Genomic DNA, 23,459 nt, shown 5'->3' on the forward strand with positions numbered 1-23,459 from the left:
GTACCTGTAAAACACAAGCTAAATAATAATTTGGAATATTATTACTCCTGTTACTGGGAGCCCTTGACTTAGGACCGCAACTGAGCCTCAGTTTACGACATTTTTGCCACAGTTGTTAAGTGAATCACTGCAGTTGTTAAGTGAATCTGGTTTCCCATTTGATTCTGCTTCTAAGAAGTTTGCAAATGGGGGTCACATAATCCAGGGAGAGTGTAACTGTCATAAATGTGAGTCAATTGCCAAGCACCCAAATTTTGATCATGTGACCAGATGCTACAACAGTGATAAATGGGAAAAACATAAGTCACTTTTTCCAGTCCTGTTATAACTTTGAACGGTCACTAAACAAGCATGTGGCCATTAAGCGATTCTGGTTTCCCCCATTGACTTGCTGATTGGAGGCCAGCTGGGATGCTTACAAAAGGGGATCACGTGACCCCGGGATAGTGAAACCGTTAAAAATACAAGTCAGTTGCTTAGCGTCTGAATTTTTATCAAATGACCATGGGGATGCTGGCCATAATCGTAAGTGTGAAAAATGGTCATAATATAAGTTGCTTTTTTCATCGCCGTTATAACTTCGAATAGTCACTAAATGGTTGTTAAGTCGAGGACTATATGTATTACCAGTGTAAACTAAATATCCAGAATCAACAAAGAGATTTTTATATGTCTAAAACTAAGACACAGTTAAAATCCTAAATTGTAAGTAGGTAAAAATAAAACTCAGATACTACATTATTTGGCTGGATTTTTGGAGCGGTTTTCAGAGGCTGGCTGAAGATATTTCAATTCTCTTTTCAAAATGTCTGGTTTCATTTCACCCCTGTTGTGTCGATGTTCAGTGAACTCAACATTCCCCAAGTCAGATTTTTAGTTGAAAAAGGCTTGCCCCCCCCCCCAAAAAAAAGAGAAGGGAAACTCATTCTTTATTTTTACCCTCCTGTACAAATCTATCATCTAGCACAGGGGTAGGCCACCTTGGCTCTTTTATGACTGGTGGACTTCAACTCCCAGAATTCCTGAGCCAGCCATGCTGAGGAGAAAGGGAGAGGTTTCCAAGCTGAGCCATGCTGGCTCAGGAATTCTGGGAGTTGAAGTCCATGAGTCATAAAGCGGCCTAGGCCTAGGCCAGAGATAGGCCATCTTGGCTCTTTTATGACTGGTGGACTTCAACTCCCAGAATTCCTGAGCCAGCCATGCTGAGGGGAAAGGGAGAGGTTTCCAAGCTGAGCCATGCAGGCTCAGGAATTCTGGGTGTTGAAGTCCACGAGTCATAAAGCGGCCTAGGACTAGGCCAGAGATAGGCCATCTTGGCTCTTTTATGACTGGTGGACTTCAACTCCCAGAATTCCTGAGCCAGCCATGCTGAGGGGAAAGGGAGAGTTTCCAAGCTGAGCCCTGCTGGCTCAGGAATTCTGGGAGTTGAAGTCCACGAGTTATAAAGCGGCCTGGGCCTAGGCCAGAGATAGGCCACCTTGGCTCTTTTATGACTCGTGGACTTTAACTCCCAGAATTCCTGAGCCAGCCATGCTGAGGAGAAAGGGAGAGGTTTCCAAGCTGAGCCATGCTGGCTCAGGAATTCTGGGAGTTGAAGTTCACAAGTTATGAAGGGGCCATAGTTCCCCCATGCTGGCTGAGGAATTCTGGGAGTTGAAGTCCACAAGTCATGAAGGGGCCAAGGTTACCTACCCCTGTGTGGGTCCAGCTTTCTCATTGAGGGTCAATGCAGGGGATCCCCAATCTATGACCATGATTGAGCCCAAATGAGAGATTTATAAAGCGAGTTTCACCCCATTTTATGACCTTTCTCGCTGCAGTTGTTAAGGTAGTAACAAGCAAGCATCCTAAATATGAGTCAGTTGCCAAGTGTCCAATTTTTGATCAAATGACCATGGGGATGCGACAATGGTTGTAAGTGTGAAAATGGTCACAAGTCGCTTTTTTATAGTGTCATTGTAACTTTGAATGGTCACTAAATGAACTGTTGTAAGTCAAGGATTACCTGGAATTGATAGTTAAAAAAACAAAAGATCCCTAACTTGGTTTGATTCCAAGTTCCAAAGTAACAAAGAGATATTTGTTTATTTATTCATGAGATTTTTATCTTACCTTTGTTACTTCATAAATAACGCAAGGGGGCTGACCTATCTTCTACTATTACTACTTCCTCCTGCTATTTTCCCCAAACCACTGTCTCCTGGTGATTGGACCAAAGTCACCCAGCCAGTTTTCATGCCTAAGGCGGGACTAGAATTCACCGTCTCCTGGTGATTGGGCGAAAGTCAGCTTTAATGCCTACGGCAGGACTAGAACTCACCGTCTCCTGGAGATTGGACCAAAGTCACCCAGTCAGCTTTCATGCCTAAGGCAGGACTAGAATTCACCGTCTCCTGGTGATTGGACCAAAGTCATCCAGCCAGTTTTCATGCCTAAGGCAGGACTAGAATTCACTGTCTCCTGGTAATTGGGCGAAAGTCAGTTTTAATGCCTACGGCAGGACTAGAACTCACCGTCTCCTGGAGATTGGACCAAAGTCACCCAGCCAGCTTTCATGCCTAAGGCAGGACTAGAATTCACTGTCTCCTGGTGATTGGACCAAAGTCATCCAGCCAGTTTTCATGCCTAAGGCGAGACTAGAATTCACTGTCTCCTGGTGATTGGACCAAAGTCATCCAGCCAGTTTTCATGCCTAAGGCAGGACTAGAATTCACCGTCTCCTGGTGATTGGACCAAAGTCACCCAGCAGTTTTCATGCCTAAGGCGAGACTAGAACTCACTATATCCTGATGATTGGCTCAAAGTCACTCAGCCAGCTTTCATGCCTAAGGCAGGACTAGAATTCACCGTCTCCTGGAGATTGGACCAAAGTCACCCAGCCAGCTTTCATGCCTAAGGCAGGACTAGAATTCACCGTCTCCTGGAGATTGGACCAAAGTCACCCAGCCAGCTTTCATGCCTAAGGCAGGACTAGAATTCACCATCTCCTGGTGATTGGACCAAAGTCACCCAGCCAGTTTTCATGTCTAAAGTGGGACTAGAATTCACCGTCTCCTGGTGATTGGGCCAAAGTCATCCAGCCAGTTTTCATGCCTAAGGCGGAACTAGAATTCACCGTCTCCTGGTGATTGGGCCAAAGTCAGTTTTCATGCCTAAGGCGAGACTAGAACTCACTGTCTCCTGATGATTGGCTCAATGTCACCTAGCCAAATTTAATGACTAAAGTAGGACTAGAATTCACACTTTCTTGCCACACTGCAGTGAATCACCGCAGTTGGTAAGTTAGTAAGACAGTTGTTAAATGAATCTGTCTTCCCTACTGACTGTTCTTGTAGAAGAGTTCGCAAAAGGCGAATCACATAATCTCAGGACATTGTAATCGTCATAAGTACGAGTCAGTTGCCAAGCGGTCTGAATTTTGATCATGTGACCACCGGGATGTTGCAACTGTCGTAAGTCATAGGAAAAAGTAGTCATAGTTCACTTTTTTCAGGCTGTTATTTGAATTGTGGGTTTCTGCTAGTGCTAAAGAGCTGCTCTGAAGTGTTCATATATTGTCTAATGCTTGATTCAGATGTGACAAATGATGCAATGATTGCATCAAGTTATTAGAAATTTTGTTCAGCTTCTAAGAGACCTTTGCTTTCTACTTGCCAGGACCAAACTTTATAAACATATTTATTTATTAAATTATTTGATTACTTTTTAAAGTTTTATGCCCCCTGACAGGGCGTCTCTGGCCAATATATAAACCTAAAAGTTTGGATTTTGAATGATTACCCAAGCAATGCTATTATACAATTCCTTTTATAAGTTTTCAGTTCCTGCATCCATCATACAAAACTGAAAGAACGTTTTTTTTTTTCCCCCTTTCTTTCATCGTCTTGAACCCGAATGAAAATGAAGCGATTTTGGCTGGCACCGAATACATGCCGTCCTCAACTTACAACACTGACGTTTCAAAGTGACTTATGACCGTTTCCCACACTTACAACCATTGCAGCCTCCCTGTGGTCACATGATCAAAATTCAAATGCTTGGCAACTGGCATGTACTTATGACAGTTGCGGTGTCCCGGAGTCACATGACCCCCTTTTGCAACCTTGTGACAAGCAAAGTCCATGAGCCAAATTCACTTATCAATTGTGTGACTAATGTAACAACTATGATGATTCGCTTTTCAACTTTGGCAAGAAAGATCGTAAAGTGGGGCATAATTCACTTAACTGTCTCCCTTAGCGACAAAAGTTTGAAGTCGCTTGCGGTCGTAATTCGGGGACTACATCCTAATTTCTGAAAGAATTGTTCAACAGGGCACTTTCAAAATTGACTAACGCCTCATGCAAGCCACGGAGATTTGTACCTGTGAAGATGACAATTTAACAGCAGGTATAAAGTACACAAAAAAATTGCCGCTAAAATTACGGGCAGAGATATGAGGCTCCTTTGGTGGAGAATAAAACTCTCCACAAACAGAAACATTTCAGATGTTAAATTTGGCAAAGCAGCCCGGAAGACATCAGCTCAAGGCTTTGGGGAAGTTACACTCTTAGTGTTCATTTTATACAGATAGTCCTCGACTTACGACTGTAACTGAGCCCAAAATTTCCATTGCTAAGCGTGACAGTTTTTAAGTGAGATGACTGAAAAAATGATTTATGACCGTTTTTGACAGCATCCCCACAGTCATGTGATCAAAATTCAGACACTTGGCAACTGACTTGTGTTTATGACGGTTGCAGTATCCTGGGGGGTCACGTGATCCCCTTTTGCGACTTTCTGAAAAACAAAATTAAAATGGGGAAGCTGGATTCATTTAACAACTGTGTTAGTAACTTACTGCAGTGATTCGCTTAGCCCCTGTGGCTAGAAAGGTCATAAAATGGGGCAAAACTAATTTAACAAGTGTCTCGCTTAGCAACAGAAATTTTGGGGTCCATTGTGATCGTAAGTCGAGGGCTACAAGATTTTATTCCATGCCATTCTCCTCCCTGGATAATTGTTGCTTTGTCTATGTTAATACCGAAGTGGGTTTTAAATGGACTCTATTAGATGGATGCAAAACAAGATAATGTGATTTTAAAGCAGGGCTATAAATCTCCCAAACAAACATATTTTCTTGAAATTTCAAATCTTCTCCTCTTCCAGTGTCTCCAAAGCAATTTTCCCATGGCCCACGAAGAGCAGAACGATGGGATCTGGGATCAAAGGGAAAGCAAATTGCAATCGACCTGAAGGAGCTCTGAATCCTCCCCCCCACCGTATCGTTGGAATCCGTTTTTTGAGTCCACTTTGAAAACCACAACGACAACGACAACAACAACGGAGCAACAATGGCTTTGGACCAACCAAGGTGGCACAGAGGACAATAAAGGGGTGCATGTTCCCCAGAATTCCTTACGGAACTGGATGCAACCAAAATGCCAAGATGGAGAAAAAGCAAGGAAATGTACCTGCTGGGGATGTAGGAGAAATATGTTAGTCCTGCCAGTTGCAAATTGGATGGCCCCCCTGGTCCCTCCTCCCCTCCCCTCCCCTCCCCTCCCCTCTCCTTCCTTCCCTCCAAACCCCTCTCTCCTTTCTTCCTCCCTCCCTCGCTCCCTCTTTCTCTTTCTTTTCTTCCTTCCTTCCTTTCTTCCTCCTTCCTCCCTCCCTCCCTTTTTTTCTCCTTCCTCCTTCCCTCCTTCCCTCCAACGCTCCCTCTCTCCTTTCTTTCTCCATCCCTCTTTCTTTCTCTTTCTTTTCTTCCTTCCTTCCTGTCTCCCTCCTCCTTCTCTCCCTCCCTCCCTTTTTCTCCTTCCTCCTTCCCTCCTTCCTTCCAACCCTCCCTCTCTCCTTTCTTCCTCCCTCCCTCTTTCTTTCTTTCCTTCCTTCCTCTTCCCTTCCTTCCTTCCTCCCTCCCATCTCCTCCCTCCCTCCTCCTTCCCTCTTTCTTTTCTTCATTCTTCCCTCCTCCCTTGCTCCCTCCCTCCCTCCCTCCCCCTCCCTCTTTCTTTCTTTCTTTCTTTCTTTCTTTCTTTCTTTCTTTCTTTCTTTCTTTTTCTTTCCTTTCTTGCTTCCTCCTCCCTTCCTCCCTCCCTCCCTCTTTTTTCCTCCTTCCCTCCAACCCTCCTTCCCTCTCTCCTTTCTTCCTCCCTCCCTCCCTCCCTCCCTCCATCCCATCTGCTTCCTCCCTCCCTCCTTTCCTTCCTCCCTTCCATCTCCTTCCTCCCTCTCTCCCTCCCTCCTTTTCCTCCCTCCCTCCCTCCCCTCCCACTTCCCCTCCCCTCCCCTTCAGAGGAAAAGGCATCCAGGAACTTAGTATTCAAGCAGCCCCTCTTTCCCTCTCAGAGAACAACCCAAATGAGCAGCTAAGGAGGGGCCATCCATCTTCCTGATTAAAGGCAGCTCTGCCTGATTTTTTTTGGGGGGGGGACCAAAATCTGCTCTTCTTTTTTCCTGAGACTCCCTTTGCCTGCTGCCAGGCGAGTTATGGCTTTTGGCATCCTTCCACCTCTGCCCCTCCAACTGAGCCAGTGGCAAATATCAACACACAAAACTTTCTGACCCAGACTAAATAATTTATCCCTCTCGAGAATATTTCTCAAGGCTTGGGCTTGTCTCACATTCAGTACAGGCCAAGGGTCTTCAAAGTTGGCCACTTTAAGACTTCTGGACTTCAACTCCCAGAATTCCTCAGGGCTGGCTGAGGAATTCTGGGAGTGGAAGTCCACAAGTCTTAAAGTGGCCAACTTTGAAGACCCCCAATATAGGCAGTCCTTGACTTACAGCCACAGTGGAGACCAAAATTTCTGTGGCTAAGCAAGACGGCTGTTAATGGAGTGTTGCTCCATTTTACGACCTCCCTTGCCACAGCTGCGAATCCCTGCAGTTGTTCAGTTAGTAACATGGTCGTTAAATGAATTTGGGCCCCCCATTGACTTTACCCATCAGAAGGTCGCAAAAAAGAGGATCACATGACTGTGGGACACTGCAACCGTCATAGGTACATGTTAGTTGCCAAGCATCCAAATTTTGATCACGTGACCAGGGGGATAATTGTGACTAGTATGGAAAATGGTCATAAGTCACCTTTTTTCAGTGACGTAATTTCGAACGGTCAGTAATTGAGTGATTGTGAGTGGAGGACAGACTGTACTTTTATTCTAGAGTTATTATAAAGCAGCAGCAGATTACAGCAGTTCATTTAGTGACCGTTTGAAGTTACAACGGCACTGAAAAAGTGACTTATGGCCGTTTTTCACACTTACGACCGTTGCAGTGTACCCAGGGTCAGGTGATCAAAATTCAGGCACTTGGAAACTGACTCGTATTTACGACGGTTGCAATATTCAGGGGGGAGGTCACATGATCCCCTTTTGCGACCTTCTGACAAGCAAAGTCAATGGGGGAAGCCAGATTCACTTAACAACTGTAGCAGAAAAGGTCGTAAAATGGGACAAAACTCACTTAAAAACTCACTTCTGCTTAGCAATACAAATCTGGGGCTCAATTCTGGTCGTAGGTTCGGGACTACCTGTACAGTGACCATCTGTTCCATGCTGTGTAGGAGGGCAGAGGCGGGGGGGGGGAATGAGAGAGGCAGGGAGGGGGCAGCATTTGAACCCAAGGCAGGAAAAGCAAATTCCCACAGCCCCTTGCTTGGAAAATCTGGGGCTCAGCGTTTGGAGGGACCAAGTCAGGAACTGCTTGGATCAAAGTGGATCCCCCCCCCCCCAAATGATCCCATGGGATTCCCTGAAAAACAGCAACCGGGACTTCCGGAGGAGCCAATGCTGAGCAAGGCAGAAAACAAAAATATTTCACTCCAAACCGCTTTCTTAAGCAAGGGAGTCGCCACTCTCAGTGACGGTCGTTAAGGGAGGACTACCCTAGTATTTTTCTTTCTTTCTTTTTTTTCTTGTTTTGAGTAGGCAAGTTCTGTACAGTTTCAACAAGCACAGTGATTTTTTTTCGAGGAGAAAAGAAAAAACGTACGGAGGAGTGAAGGATGGAAACAGCTTCCTACAAAGGAGGCAGAGAGCTGGCAAGCCCCTGGGGAGCCTGCATTTCCCTCCTGAGCCCCGCTTTGTTTGCTTAATGAGATCGTTTTTTTCTTTTTCTTAGAACTAATTTAAAAAAGAAAAGGTGTTTCATTTTGGAAGCATCTTACTGGGCTGGGGGAGGCAGGAAACGATCCTTCCTTTCCGTTCCTCCCCTCCTACTACTTCCTTTCCCTTTTTTCTCCCTTCCCTTTTTCTTCCTCCCTCCCTCCCTTTCTTTCTTTTCTCCCTTCTCCCTCCTTCCCTTCCCTCCTTCCCCTCCCCTTCCGTCCTCCCTTTCCTTCTTTCCTTCTTCCTCTCTTCCTTCCTTTCTCTCTTTCTTCCCCTTCCCTTACTTTCCATTCCCTCCTTCTCCTTTCCTTACTTCCCCCTTCCCACTTCCTTCCTTTCCTTTCTCACCCCCCCTGCTCCCCTCCCCTCCATCCTCTCCCCCCTCCCCTCCTCCTGTCTCCCCTCCCCTCATTTCCCCTCCCTTTCCCTTTCCTTCTGTCCCTTCCCTTCTTTTCCTTCCCTCCCTCCCCTCCCCTTCCCTTCCCCTCTCCTCTCCTCCTCGCCTCGCTCTCCTCTCCTCCCCTTCCCTCCCCTTCCCTCCCCCTTTCCTCTCCTTTCCTCTCCTCTCCTCCTCGCCTCACTCTCCTCCCCTTCCCTTCCCTCCCCTTCCATTCCTCTCTCCTCTCTTCTCCTCCTCTCCTCCCCCCTCCTCCCCTCCCCTTCCCCTCCTCTCCTCTCTCCTCCCCTCCCTCTCCTCCCCTTCCCTCCTCTCTCTCTCCCTCCCCTCCCCTTCCCCTCTCCTCTCCTCCTCGCCTCCCTCTCCTCTCCTCCCCTTCCCTCCCCTTCCCTCCCCCTTTCCTCTCCTTTCCTCTCCTCTCCTCCTCGCCTCACTCTCCTCCCCTTCCCTTCCCTCCCCTTCCATTCCTCTCTCCTCTCTTCTCCTCCTCTCCTCCCCCCTCCTCCCCTCCCCTTCCCCTCCTCTCCTCTCTCCTCCCCTCCCTCTCCTCCCCTTCCCTCCTCTCCTCTCTCTCTCCCTCCCCTCCCCTTCCCCTCTCCTCTCCTCCTCGCCTCCCTCTCCTCTCCTCCCCTTCCCTCCCCTTCCCTCCCCCTTTCCTCTCCTTTCCTCCTCACCTCACTCTCCTCCCCTCCCCTTCCCTTCCCTCCCCTTCCATTCCTCTCTCCTCTCTTCTCCTCCTCTCCTCCCCTCTCCTCCCCTCCCCTTCCCCTCCTCTCCTCTCCTCTCTCCTCCCCTCCCTCTCCTCCCTTTCCCTTTCCTTCTGTCCCTTCCCTTCTTTTCCTTCCCTCCCTCCCCTCCCCTTCCCTTCCCCTCTCCTCTCCTCCTCGCCTCGCTCTCCTCTCCTCCCCTTCCCTCCCCTTCCCTCCCCCTTTCCTCTCCTTTCCTCTCCTCTCCTCCTCGCCTCACTCTCCTCCCCTTCCCTTCCCTCCCCTTCCATTCCTCTCTCCTCTCTTCTCCTCCTCTCCTCCCCCCTCCTCCCCTCCCCTTCCCCTCCTCTCCTCTCTCCTCCCCTCCCTCTCCTCCCCTTCCCTCCTCTCCTCTCTCTCTCCCTCCCCTCCCCTTCCCCTCTCCTCTCCTCCTCGCCTCCCTCTCCTCTCCTCCCCTTCCCTCCCCTTCCCTCCCCCTTTCCTCTCCTTTCCTCTCCTCTCCTCCTCGCCTCACTCTCCTCCCCTTCCCTTCCCTCCCCTTCCATTCCTCTCTCCTCTCTTCTCCTCCTCTCCTCCCCCCTCCTCCCCTCCCCTTCCCCTCCTCTCCTCTCCTCTCTCCTCCCCTCCCTCTCCTCCCCTTCCCTCCTCTCTCTCTCCCTCCCCTCCCCTTCCCTTCTTCCTCCTTCCTTCCTTCTACTTTCATTCTCTTTCTTTCTTCTTCCCTCTCCCTCCTTCCCTCCCTTCTTTCTTTCCAGTTGCCTTACAACCATATTCCCAAGGAAGATACCTAAATGAATGCGTGTTTTGGGGTTGCAATCTCCATGTTCTTTGCTTGTTTGCCCACTTGTGCGTTCACACAACACAAAGGAGCTGATGGAGGACATTTCCTTCCTGTAAATAAACTGCAGCCATTGGAAAAAAATTGTAAGAACGTGATAAACAACTACTTTAAAAGAGTGGGAAGAGTGTACTCTGTTTAAGGTTTTTTTTTTTTAAATTAAAATTTTAAAAGTAGGGAAGAGAAGAAAGGGAGAAAGAAGGTAAAGAAGAAGGAGTGTGGATACGGTGAAAGGGGAAATGGGTGAGCAACACCAAAGTTATGTGTATGTATTTATTTCATTTTGTTAAAAGTATCTGTATGTGAGTGTGGAGGGAATGTATGTTAATATCCGATAAGTATTACGGTATATGTATGGGGGAGAGTTTGGAAAAATAAAAAATTATTAAAAAAAATAAAAATAAAAAAATAAAATTAAAATTGAAATAATGTTACCCTCCCCCAAAAAAAAATTGAAAAAGAAAAATTACAGGAGAAAATTGTCAAGCTCCATAAATTGGGTGTGAAGTAGATTTGTTCTCTTAAAAACAAATCTTTTCCCAAGGCAACCGTAAAGTTTTCTTGATATATGCAAAGGAACACATGCTAGGCAATGCCTGGATATTGTGTCAATTGAAGAAGCCGCTAACATCTCCTGGAAGCATGTGGGAATGTGACTTGACCCACCATGTGTTCAATTACGAACTGTCTCCATCTGTTCTACCAGGGTAGAATCTTATCAATAATCCAGATAATTTAAAAAAGGCCTGGCCCGTTTAAAAGCCAGAGAACGTCCAAGAAAGAAACCACATTTGCTGCAGAGCGGCTTAGACCAGTGTTTCTTCATCTTAGTAACTTTAAAATAGGTGGACTTTGACTCCCAGAATTCTCCAGCCAGCCAGCACCCAGATAAGCAGATATTAAGACCATTAAAACTAGGTTTCCATCAATACTGGCAGGGCAAACTAGCAAATATAAACAGAAAGCAAACACCACACACCCTTGTATTGATGGTATTCCCCAGTTGGGTCATGAAATGTCTGCAAGGAAACAACTGTTGAAGGAAAAGTCTTCATCATGGTCCAGTCCAAGCCGGGAATAAACAACATGGTGACTGTTTTAGAAAGAAGGCTGCAATTTATTGAAGAGGAGAGCCAGACAGAAAGATGGCTCTGGAAGAAAAGAGAGAGAGCACATGTAGGGAGTGGGTTTTTATATCTTCTTGAGCCTTTTGTTTGGAATTGTTCCTGTTTGAAGCTTTGTATTTCCTGTGTCACGTATTCTGATCTGAGTCTTGCATCAGTGAGTTAATCTTATTATACTCTGTCTTAGAGTTTGGGTGGGGACTGTAGATTCTAGATGTCTTTGTCTTCCTAAGCTTCTAGCTCAATGGTGGCGAACCTATGGCACTCGGAGCACACATGCCGTTGCCCCAGCCTCATCTCCCCCTGTGACCCCTTCCTCTACAGCAACCCCCATGAAGGAGAGTCACCCCTGAGCGGGGCCCACATGGAACAGCACAGCCAAAGACATGGCAGCCAGGCAGCGTAGACAAGACTCTGCCCTCACGCCCCATCATGCACAGTTGATGCTGCAGGGCGCGGGCAGAGGGCATGACCGCCATAGTGCTGCTGGGCTGCCTGGGCGATCTGCGGCAGGCCCTGGAGGCGGTGAGTGGCCCTGCAGGGTGGGGAATGGGGAGTGGAGTGGGGGCGGGGCAGGGGGTGGAGGGGCCAGTTTTTGGGCACTTGGTCTCTAAAAGGTTTGCCATCACTGTTCTAGCTGGAGGGCTCCAACCTTCCTGAATGGATTATCACATCTGCATTTCTACAGAGCTGGTTTCTGCTTGGGGGGAGGGAGACTTGGGGCTATTAAGAAAAACTGGGCATGTTTTTCTGCCTCTTTAAGATCCTTTGAGGAAATATAATATTCTGCCCTTTTAATATTTCCTTCTCTGGGGGGCTGACTTCACACACAACCAAGTTCATAGAGCACCAAGAATCCTACAGCCCTCCTCCTCCTCCTCCTCCTCCTCCTCCCCACTCCCTTCTAGCCATGATGATCTTACCTAGTTGGGTCATGAAACATCTGCAAGCAAAGAACCCCGCTCAGAGAGTCTTAAAGACCCCACAGTCCAAAATTCAGATGCTTGGTGACTGACTCATATTTATGACGGTTGCAGTGTCCTGGGGGGTTGTCACATGGACCCCTTTTCCGACCTTCTAACAAGGAAAGTCAATGGGGAAGCCAGATTCACTTAACAACCACGAAAACAACTGAGGTGATTCACTTAACAACTGTGGCACACAAGATGGTAAAATGGGACAACATTCACTTAAATGTTTCGCTTAGCAACCAAAAATTTGAGGCTCGGTTTTGGTCGTAACTCAAGGACAACTTGTACCGGAAGACGAAATTATACAAATTAAACAAATCGTTGTAAGTGGAAGACGTACAGGACCGCTCCAGAGAAGAAAGCAACAAGAATGAGGAGGACAGAAAAGAGAAATGATGTATAAAAAGAAAGAACTTTTTTTTAAAAAAAAATGTCTCAGGTGTTTTGAGATGTCCCTAGTTCTCCACATCACAGAATTTTCTTCAGTTAAGACACTTTGATTATATCTTCCAATTTTGTCAGCAGCAAGATAAAAATAGCCCCTATGCTTTCTATAATCTGTATGTATCCCAGCTGAATAACAGCAAAGGCACCTGGATTCCTAATAACTTTTGCATTACAGAAGAATAAATGAGAGGTAAATGCGACTGCTAAAATACAATAAATCAAATACAATTGTTTCAGGTTAGGGATAATCTACAAGTAGAACTCAACTTACAACAGTTCATTTAATGACTGTTCTAAGTTACAAAGTGACTTACAACCGTTTTTCACCATTGCAGCATCCCCCAAGGTCATGTGATCAAAATTCAGGCACTGGGAAACTGATTTGTGTTTATGATGGTTGCAGAGTCCTGGGGTCATATGATCCCCTTTTATGACCTTGTTCCTAATTTAAACTTAACTGCCGGGAGTCAATTAACAACAGTGGCAGGAATGGTCATAAAAAGGGGCAAATTTCACTTAACAACCATCTGCTTTAGCGACAGAAATTTTGGCTTCAATTGTGGCTATAAGTCAAAGTCTACCTGTATTAGTATCTCATTTAAAAATATCCTAGAGTCAAAGTTCCTAACAGTGAGGACAATTAACCAATGGAACAGCTTGCCACCAGAAATTGTGGGCGCTTCATCACTGGAGATTTTTAAAAAGAGCTAGACAGTCACCTGTCTGAGATGGTATAGGTTCTCCTGCTTGAGCAGGGGGCTGGACTAGAAGACCTCTAAGGTACCTTCTAATTCTGTTATTCTGTTATTCTCTACCGTTGGACCACACTACATGTCCATAGATAACCTTCATGAGGCTTTCCAGAAAATATTTTCTTTGTTGGGGAGATTAACTCAAGGTACATTTGTCCCAAGTTCTTAGCCTGAGGCATGTAGTCTAGAAATATCTTCTATCAGCTAGTAAATCTGACTTTTCTCCCTGGTCTAAGAGTCTACACAGACTCCAAAAGCTCAAGTCATTTGTTACTCTGATATGTCACTTTTTGTAGCTGTTATGATACATTTACATGGAGGGAAGCACGCAGTGGGGTACCTCAAGGCTCTTCAACATCTTCATCAATGATCTGGGTGAGAGGGTAGAAGGAGAACCCACCAGATTTACAGATGGCACTCAGCTCACCATGATGTAAAAAAGATGTTGAGACTCTAGAAAGAGTACAGAGAAGAGCAACAAAGATGATCACGGAACTGGAGGCTGAAACATATAAGGAAAGGCTGCTGGAATAGGGTATGTCTAGTTTAATGAAGAGAAGGACGAGGGGGGACATGATAGCAGTATTCCAATATCTCTGGGGCTGCCCCAAAGAAGAGAGAGTCAAGCTATTCTCCAAGGCGCCTGAAGGCAGGATAAGAAGCAACGGATGGAAACTAATCAAGGAGAGAAGCAACCTAGAACTAAGGAGAAACTTCCTGACAGTTAGAACAATCAACCAGTGGAATGACTTGACTCCAGAAGTTGTGGGTGCTCCAACACTGGAAGTTTTTAAGAAGAGACTGGACAACCATTTGGATGAAATGGGATAGGATCTCCTGCTTGAGTAGGGGGTTCGACTAGAAGATCTATCTTTTAACACACTATCTCCATATTCTTTTATCTTCTGACTTTCCAAAAAGTTGGACTTTCTTACTGTAGGAAGACAGCATCCCCCCCCCCCCGAGAGAAAGAAATATTTTGGGGAACATTAAAAAGCAGAATATTATATTTCCCAAAGTAATGGAGAAAGAAAATCTTAAAAGATAGAAACCAGCCCCAGGACCTCTTCCCCAGACAGAGGCCAGGTCTGTAAAAATGCAGATGTGATAATCCATTCAGAAAGGTTGAAACCAGGAAGCTAGAAGCTGATGAGATTAGAAAGACAAAGACCGCTAAAATCTACATACCTCACCCAAACTCTAAAGACATGACCTTTAGGACATAATAGGATTAACCCACCACCAACAGAATACCAAAAGGACACATTCAAAAGCTCAGGTCAAAGTTGATGCCACAGGAACAGGAAACAACCTCAAAAGCCCAAGAAGGTATAAAAACCCACCACTCCCTGCTCCATGTGGTCAGTTTTCCCCAGAGCCATCTTTCTGACTGGCTTTCTTCTTCAATAAACTGCAACTTTCTTTCTAAAGCAGTCTCCATTTTGTTTATTCCCGGCTTGGACCCTGATGAAGATTTTTCTTTCAACACTATGTTGGGAATATGTAATCCTGAGCTGGCCCACGTCTCATTATCGATGGTGAGAAGTTGCTGATGGACTATCTCAGTTTTCCCAACATGGCTTAGGAATTTGACAGCCAGCCCTATTTAGCTTTCATCCATCCAGTCAAGCATTCTTCCCATGAAACTTATCTTTCGAGAAACTTGGCCGTCTTCCGAGGCAGATTCAGAGGTTGCTTCTGAAGCTCATGTCACCATGTGTGAAATCTGAAATATGTCCTGAATGGCAATGACCCCACACGTAGAAATCAGCGGTTTGGGTCAGAAGAGATGGTTGAGTGCTTCTTTCAATCAGTCACCAAGGAAACCAGAACAGATTCCAAACCTTTCTCGAAACCCTTTTGCGGAAATCATTTAGAGATTCCATTTTAGAGCATCGGTTTCTAATTTAACCTTTTGATAAACGCCCACACTTGAAAAGATGTGGGAACTGTAGAATTGGAAGCTCATCCCAAATTGTGGCTTTTAGACAACACCCCAACCAAAAAGAAGTCCAATTAATCCTTTGTCTGAAAAAAAAAATGTATTGATATTTAATTAATGTTCAAACCCTTCCCATAACCAACCAAACAGAAGCAAGCAGCCGAGCCTTTAAATGTTAATTCATATTTGTATCTTAATGGAAACTAGCTAGGTTCCACAGTAGAGTTGATCTACATCTGTGGGATCTTTGGTGATCTCTGAGCTTGGTGGTTTTCTTGCAGACATTTCATTACCAAACTAGGTAACATCATCAGGGCTAGAAGGGAGTGGAAGAGAAGGGGTATGTGGAGAGGAGTAGGAGGAATAGTAGGAGTAGTAGGCGGAGGAAGACTGTGGGATCCTTGGTGCTCTCTGAGCTTGGTGGTTTTCTTGCAGGTGTTTCATGACCCAAATAGGTAACATCATCAATGTTTGTAAGGGGTTGCTCATGGAAAAAAGGAACTTTACGACCGCTTTTCACATTTATGACCATTGCAACATACCCATGGTCAGGGGATCAAAATTCAGACACTTGGCAACTGACTCATATTTATGACAGTTGCAGGATCATTTTGATCCCCTTTTGCGACCTTCTGGCAAGCAAAGTCAATGGGGGAAGCCAGATTCATTGTGACTAACTTAACAACAGCAGTGATTCACTTAACGGTCATAAAATGGAGTAAAACTCACTTAACAAATGTCTTACTTAGCCACAGAATTTTGGGGTTTGATTTTGGTTGTAAGTCTAGGACTATTGTACAATAAAAGTGGACTGGGGTCATGTGATCCCCTTTTGTGACCTTCTGATGCGCAAAATCAATAGGGAAGCGACTTTACAACCGTGTGACTAACTTAACAACCGCAGGTCTTCACTTAGCAACTGTGGTAAGAAAGGCTGTAAAATGGGGCAAAATTCACGTAACACAGTGGTTCTCAACCTGTGGGTCGGGACCCCAGTTGGGGTCAAACGACCATTTCACGGGGGTCGCCAAACAACGCAGTCCGCCATTTTTTCCCCCTTTTCCTTAGCTGTGCTACTCCCTTTTATTCTATTGGCTTTTGAAAGCCAATAGAATAGACTCTCTTGAATAGAGTCTAATTCTATTGGCTTTCAAAAGCCAATAGGAATTGTCCAGGCTGTCTCTGCCCTGCTGAGCCTGCCAAAAGTCCCATTCTGCAAACGGTGCTGCACCAGTTGAGTAGTCCTCGACTTACGACCGGTTGAGTAGTCCTCGACTTACGACCGGTTGGGGGTCGTGGCATTAAAAAGGTTGAGAACCACTGACGTAACAGATGTTTTGCTTAGCAACAGAAATTTTGGGGCTCAGGTTGTGATCCTTTGTCCAGGAGTACCTGTGTACAGTTCCTCTGGAAGACGGTTTTAATTAATTCTGTTTGTGTTTACAGATCTTCTCCTTTGATACATGGCTTAAGTTTGGGTAAGTTATTTGGTGGTTTAAGGAAGTTTGAGTAAAAGTTTTTCCCCTATTCTCCATTTTTGCTTGATTAACTTAGTTTCAGCTTGACTGTCCATTATTTAACAGCTGGTTTTCAATCCATTGTGGATTCTGTTCATGTTTAAGGGAAGATGGAGACAATATAAAGAATAAAATATATATTCCCACGCATTCAAACAAAACAGAAATTGGTTTTTAGTGTTTTTCCCCCTGCAGGAAAGTGGAAACATCTGGGAAATTCTCCTGGGTGTAGCATGGGGTTTGTGTAACTAGTGATTGTCTGTGTGAACTTTCTGGATGTAATTATCCAGCTTCCTCAGGCTCTGTGGTCTGGCAATGTTTATCCTAGAAAACAAAATTAAAGATATGAAAAGTTATCTTATTTTCAAAAGAGACACCAGTACAGGTAGTCCTCAACATAAGAAAGCAACTGCTAAGCAAGACAGTTGTTACGTGAGTTTTGTCTCATCTTACGACTTTTTCTGCCACCGTTGTTAAGTGAATGACTAAAACTAGGAGACTGGGAGTTCTAGTTCTGCCTTAGACATGGAAAACGGCTGAATGACTTTGGGCCACTCACAAGGACAATGAGTTGTAGTTCCACTTTAGAAATGGTGACTTTGGGCCAATCACCAGGAGACAGTGAGTTCTAGTCCTACCTTAGAGTCTAAGGTAGGACTAGAACTCACTGTCTCCTGGTGATTGGCCCAAAGTCACCCAGTTGGCTTTCATGTCTAAGGCTTAGACATGAAAGCCAGCTGGGTGACTTTGGGCCAATCACCAGGAGACAGTGAGTTCTAGTCCTACCTTAGACATGAAAGCCAACTGGGTGACTTTGGACCAATCACCAGGAGACAGTGAGTTCTAATCCCGCCTTAGGCATGAAAGCCAGCTGGGTGACTTTGAGCCAATCACAAGGAGAGGGTGAGTTCTAGTCCTACCTTAGCATGAAAGCCAGCCGGATGATTTTGGACCAATCACCAGTAGACTCTGTTCTAGTTTCTCCTTAGCCATAAAATGTTGGGCCAATCCCTTTCTTCTAGCCCAGCCCAGCCCAGCCCACCTCACAGGGTTGATGTTATGGGGAAAATAGGAAGAGGAAGGAGTATTAGGCATGACTGCCCCCTTGAGTTACTTATAAAGTAATAAAGTGGGATAAACTTTTAATAAATAAATAAATAAATAACTTTAAGTGAGGCTAGTTGGCATGCCACTCAGTGAACTACAGTCTCATTGATTAAATTATGGTTTATTCTATCCTACAAATCCAGGCAATTGGCTTAATTCAGCAAAGACAGTTCAGTTTTCAAATTATGCCAACGCGACAGCCTATTAATCTTCCCCTTCTTGACGAAAGCCAACATATTAAAAAACCAAGGTAGATATTAGCAGAAAAAAAGAATATTTTTTTCCCCAATGAGGTCATCTGTTAATCAGGCAAAGTGGCTGAGAAGGGGAGAAGGATTTATTCTCTTTTTAATGATTAATGCGCCTCTCGCATTCAAGTCTGTTAACGTCTTCTCCCAATTGTCACCTATAAAAAAAGCAATTTCTTCCTTTGGGGTGTCCTTTTGGGCCCCATTTCCTTAGAGAATATTCCAGACCAAAGGAGAACCTCTGTGAGGGTCAAAAAAAAATCAAAATGGCAGCCATACTTGTGCTTTCGAAGCCCCTCCCCTTTCTGTCCGTGTGGTGAATGGACATTAAAAAGAGGCGGGGCTTCAATGGTGCAGTGCTAGGGGACATTTTGACTTTTTGGACCTCCTCCCTAACATGCTGTTGGGCGTAAAGATCTTGGGAAAATGCCCTCGCTAATATGGGCAGTCCTCAACTTATAACCCATTCATTTAGTGACTAAAGTTTCAACGACACTGAAAAAAGTGACTTATGACCATTTTTCACATTTGCAGTCATTGCAGCATCCCCATGATCAAAGTTCAGATGCTTGGCTCACATTTATGACGGTCACCGTGTCCTGAGGTCCCGTGATCCCCGTTTGCAACCTTCTGACAAGCAAAGTCGATGGGGAAGCCAGATTCACTTAACAACCATGTGGCTCACTTTACAACTGCAGTGATTCACTTAATACTTGTGGAAAGAAAACACCATAAAATGGGGCAAAATTAACTTCTTGCTTAGCGATGGAAATTTTGGGCTCAGTTATGGTCGTAAGTTGAGGACTATTTATATTTAGCATGCTGTTTTCAACATGCTTGAAGGACACTCTTAATTACTGCAGAATCATTGATATTTAACAGCTGCCCAAACCTGTGACATCGGAATTGTGGGTCCTGCCCAGTGTGTTTCTGGCTGCAATTCAAGGGTTGGATTTATCTTGTAAGGATGACTTGATGCTGGCTTGATTCATGCCAGAATCAACCCATCTCCTACCATTATCTGGCAGAAATACAGGTAATCCTCAGTTTACAATTCAGTCTGGATTTATAGTCAATATATCATGATCACACGTTACCTGGTTTTTCAACAATTTTTGTGGTGGTCGTTAAGCGAATGCTGTGTTCATTAAGTGAATCAAATTTTTAATGCAATGGACATTTTTGGCTGGAAACTAGAAGTAAATGGCAGAAATGGCAAAAAAAAAAAAAAATCATAAACTGAGTTGTAGAAGGAATGGGCTTGAAAGACATAAAGAAGGATTAGATAAGAGGGTTTTGGGCCCAGGCTAAGAAAGTAACTTGAGAAAACGTCACAGACAAAGTTAGAAAACATCTCAGACAAGCCCAGTTCACAGAAAATACAATGAGGATCAGGGAACCACATTCAGACATGCAAGATGTTGGTACTGTGGCTTGTAAGAAAAGTAATTCTGGCCTATACAGTTAGTCCTCGACTTACAACCACAATTAAGCCCCAAATTTCTGTTGCTAAGCAAGACAGTTGTTAAGTAAGTTTTACTCCATTTTATCATCTTCCTTGCCACAATTGTTAAGTAAATCGCTGCAGTTAAGTTAGGAACATGGTTGTTAAGTGAATCAGTCTTCGCCAAGTATGAAAAACAGTCCTAAGCCACTTTTTTCAGTGCTGTTGTGACTTCAAATGGTCACTAAACAAGCAGTTGTAAGTCAAGAATTACCTGTATAGTGTTGTGTTCTTGAAGAACATGATTGCAATGTGTCGTTTCTTCACAATTTAGCCTCTTGTCTGTCTTTCACAAGGCTGTGTCTGCCCCCTGCTGGAAAGAAACTATCATTGCAGTCAAGCTCTGTTTAGTGGTGGTGCATCGCCCTCTAGTGACAAACATAGATAGAGACTAGGATGTCTTTGATGATTGTAGCCAAAGATTCTTGCAGGAATTTATGGATGGGTAGGTTTATTACAATGTGAGATTTCCTATATTAAAACTCACAAAAGCATCCTGAATTGTGCATATGTGTGAGTGTGTAGATTCAGGTAAGGAAAAAAATTAGCAAGGAGGTTAGAGAGAATCACTGAATTGCGGCATGTAAAATCTTGACAGTGACCATGGATAAACAGTGTACAGACAATCCTTGATTTACAACCATTTGTTTAGTGACAGTTCCAATTACAATGATACTGAAAAAAGTGACTTATGATTGTTTTTCATACAACCGATGCAGCATCCCCATGGTCATGTGATCAGAATTTGCTTGGCAAGTGACTCATAGTTATGACAGTTGCTGTGTCTTGGCTTCACGCGACCCCCTTTTGTGACCTTCTGACAAAGCAAAGTCAATGGGGAAAGCCAGATTCACTTAACAACCATGTGACTAAATTAACAACTGCAATGATTCACTTAACAACTGAAAGGCAGAAAGGTCATAAAATGGAGCAAAACTCCCTTAACTACTGCCTTGGGATCGGTCGTGGTCATAAGTTGAAGATCTACTGGTATTCACAATAGAAGTCTACGTTTGCTTGAAAGTCATCTCTGTAGCAGATTCAGAGTCCAGAATAAGTTGGACTGTAAAGATGGACTTTTATGGTCATCCTTTCTTGGTCTCATTCTGAGAATTCCACCTTCTTGCCAGAATTAATTTGAATTTCCACTATGCTTCAGATCACAGCTTCAAATATTCTGTTCAAATCCTCCCATCAAAAGGATTTGAATATTTAGTTTATCAATCAAAAGCAATGGAGTTTGATGGCCAAAAATCCATGAAATTTTGAAATTGGTTCACAGATGTCACGTTTCGCTTGACGTATCAAAGAAGCTGGATCTGTTTACAGGTAGTCCTCGACTTACGACCACAATGGAGCCCAACATTTCTGTTGCTAAGTGAGACAGCTGTTAAGTGTACTGTGTCCCATTTTATGACCTTTCTGCCTTTCAGTTGTTAAGGGAATCACAGCAGATGTTAAGGTAGGAGCACCGTTGTTAAGTGAGCCTGACTTCCCCCATTGACTTTGTTTGTCAAAAGGTCGCAAAAGGGGATCACTTGACCCGAGGACACTGCAATCCTCATAAATATGAATCAGTTGCCAAGCGACTGACTCTCGATCATGCGACCATGGGGATGCTGCAAATATCGTAAGTGTGAAAAATGGTCACTAAATGAATGATTATAAGTTGAGGACCAAATATATAGAATCGAATCAAATAGAATCGAATAGAATTCGATTTATATATATATATATTTATATTTATTTAGAATATAGAATAGAATAGAATATAGAATCGAATAGAATATAAAATTGAATTGAATTGAATCGAATCGAATGGAATAGAATATAGAATAGAATAAAATAGAATAGAGTAGAATATATGGAATGGAAACGAAAGAATAGAATAGAATAGAATAGAATAGAATAGAATAGAATAGAATAGAATGGAGTGGAACAGAATGGAACGGAACAGAACAGAACAGAACAGAACAAAATAGAATAGAATAGAATAGAATAGAATAGAATAGAATATATGGAATGGAAACAATAGAATAGAATGGAATGGAATGGAATGGAAACAGAAGAATAGAATAGAATAGAATAGAATAGAATAGAATAGAATAGAATAGAATAGAATAGAATAGAATAGAATAGAATAGAATAGAATAGAATATACGGAATGGAAACAAAAGAATAGAATAGAATAGAATGGAATGGAATGGAATGAAATGGAATGGAATAGCATAGAATAGAATAGAATAGAATAGAATGGAAACGAAAGAATAGAATAGAATAGAATGGAATGGAATGGAAGAGAAGGGAACGGAACGGAACGGAACAGAACAGAACAGAACAGAACAGAATAGAATAGAATATATGGAATAGAAACAATAGAATAGAATAGAATAGAATAGAATAGAATAGAATAGAATAGAATAGAATGGAATGGAATGGAATAGAATAGAATAGAATAGCATAGCATAGCATAGCATAGCATAGCATAGCATAGAATAGAATAGAATAGAATAGAATAGAATAGAATTGGAAGACATCTTGGAGGTCATCTAGCCCAACCCTCTGCTCAGACAGGAAACCCTGTACTATTTCGGACAAATGACTGTCCAGTCTCTTCTTAAAAACTTCCAGTGCTGGAGCAATCACAACTTCTGGAGGCAGATTGTCCCACTGGTTAATATACTGACTTATTTTGTGGATTTTTTTTTTTTTTTACGGTTTTAATGTATTTTAAATTGTGAGGGTGTAGGTTTGTTCTCTGAGCTTGGAGTTTGGTTTCCGAACATTTCGTTACCCGGCTAGGTAACATCTTGGGTGGAGTTTAGCGGGTGTCAGTGTCGGTGTTCTTCTGCACGTAAGGGTTTAAGCTGTGGGTGTGTCGAGTGAGGGCCTTGTGATGGATCTTGTGATGGGTCAGGTGTGAGTCACCAATGAGAATCTTGTGATGGGTCTTGTGATGGGGAGGTTACACCAGGTAACCTGGTGGGAGGTGGGGCTTCAGTGGGTGGGTTGAGGGTCGGCGCTGTCTCTGATTGGCTGTGCGGCTGATTTGGATTCTGAGGGGTTCGTATTTTAAATTGTTTTAAAATATGGCTTTTAGGAGATTTTTAAGAGATGGCTCCTAGGGCGTTGCGATGACGATTCTGCCTGGTTTTGATGTATAAAACATGTGGCGCGTCCATCCTGGCTACCATCTTGACTTCTTTCACCAAGCATGATGGATGTCCCCAGGGCCATCTTGATGTGTTTGTGTGTGCGTGTGCGTGCGTGTCTCTGGGAGGTGATTGGCCATCTAGTCCAGAATGGCAACCTATCAGCCAATCTGAAAAGCAGAAGAAATAGAAGCTTCTGGTGAAGATGTTTAGGTCAGGTGACCTAAAACTGGCTTCTGATTAGTTCAGATGACTACAGAGGGAGAGAGAGAGAGAGAGAGAGATTTCTTTCCTTCCTTTCCTTCTTTCTTTCTTTCTTTCTTTCTTTCTTTCTTTCTTTCTTTCTTTCTTTCTTTCTTTCTTTCTTCCCTCCCTCCTTTTTCTTTTTTTCTTCCTTTCTTTCTTCTCTCTCTCTCTCTCTCGCTCTCTCTCCCTTCATCCCTCTCACCCTTCAGATGACTATATGCAGAGTATGTATTATAGAGGGGGGCTCTTTTTTCCTTTCTATCTGTTCTTTCTTTCTATCTGTTCTTTCTTTCTATCTGTTCTTTCTTTCTTTCTTTCTTTCTTTCTTTCTTTCTTTCTTTCTTTCTTTCTTTCTTTCTTTCTTTCAACTTCTGTTTGGTTGAAATGACTATATATGGAGAGAGTGTGTTACCA

The sequence above is a fragment of the Crotalus tigris genome, unplaced genomic scaffold (assembly GCF_016545835.1).
Source record: "Crotalus tigris isolate CLP2741 ecotype Arizona unplaced genomic scaffold, ASM1654583v1 scf7180000020352.946698, whole genome shotgun sequence".
Lineage (NCBI taxonomy): Eukaryota > Metazoa > Chordata > Lepidosauria > Squamata > Viperidae > Crotalus > Crotalus tigris.